The 639-nt window shown below is 47.6% G+C and overlaps 1 protein-coding gene across 1 annotated transcript in view; it reads left to right on the forward strand.

Annotated features, from left to right (window-relative positions):
* LOC111646872 (uncharacterized) overlaps positions 1-639 on the forward strand; it is a gene marked incomplete at its 3' end in the record, with an annotated part of 11,003 nt that overhangs the window by 824 nt on the left and 9,540 nt on the right. The window lies entirely within an intron of this gene.

A 639-nucleotide genomic window follows, 5' to 3' on the forward strand; every position in this document is an offset into this window, starting at 1 on the left:
GCTGCAGAAAGGAAACCTGATCTTCTATGAATCAGACCTGACAGAGTGTGGCATCGATATCAGAGCAGCCTCATTGTACTCAGGAGTGTTCACACAGATCTTTAAAGAGGAGAGAGGCCTGTACCAGGACAAGGTGTTCTGCTTCGTCCATCTGAGTGTTCAGGAGTTTCTGGCTGCTCTTCATGTCCATCTGACCTTCTTCAAGTCTGGACTCAATCTGATGTCAGAAGAACAATCAACCTGGTGGTGGTTTGTGTTGTTTCTGTTTAGAAGCAAACCTCAACCAACACTCTTCTACCAGAGAGCTGTGGACGAGGCCTTACAGAGTCCAAATGGACACCTGGACTTGTTCCTCCGCTTCCTCCTGGGTCTTTCACTGCAGACCAATCAGACTCTCCTACGAAGTCTGATGTCACAGACAGGAAGTGACTCCCAGACCAATCAGGAAACAGTCCAGTACATCAAGAGAAAGATTGAAGAGACTCCCTCTGCAGAGAAAAGCATCAACCTGTTCCACTGTCTGAATGAACTGAATGATCGTTCTCTAGTGGAGGAGATCCAACAGTCCCTGAGATCAGGACGTCTCTCCACAGATAAACTGTCTCCTGCTCAATGGTCAGCTCTGGTCTTCATCTTACT

This window comes from Seriola lalandi, unplaced genomic scaffold (assembly GCF_002814215.2).
Source record: "Seriola lalandi dorsalis isolate HSWRI2012SDOR001 ecotype SW California unplaced genomic scaffold, Sedor1 jcf7180002054977, whole genome shotgun sequence".
Lineage (NCBI taxonomy): Eukaryota > Metazoa > Chordata > Actinopteri > Carangiformes > Carangidae > Seriola > Seriola lalandi.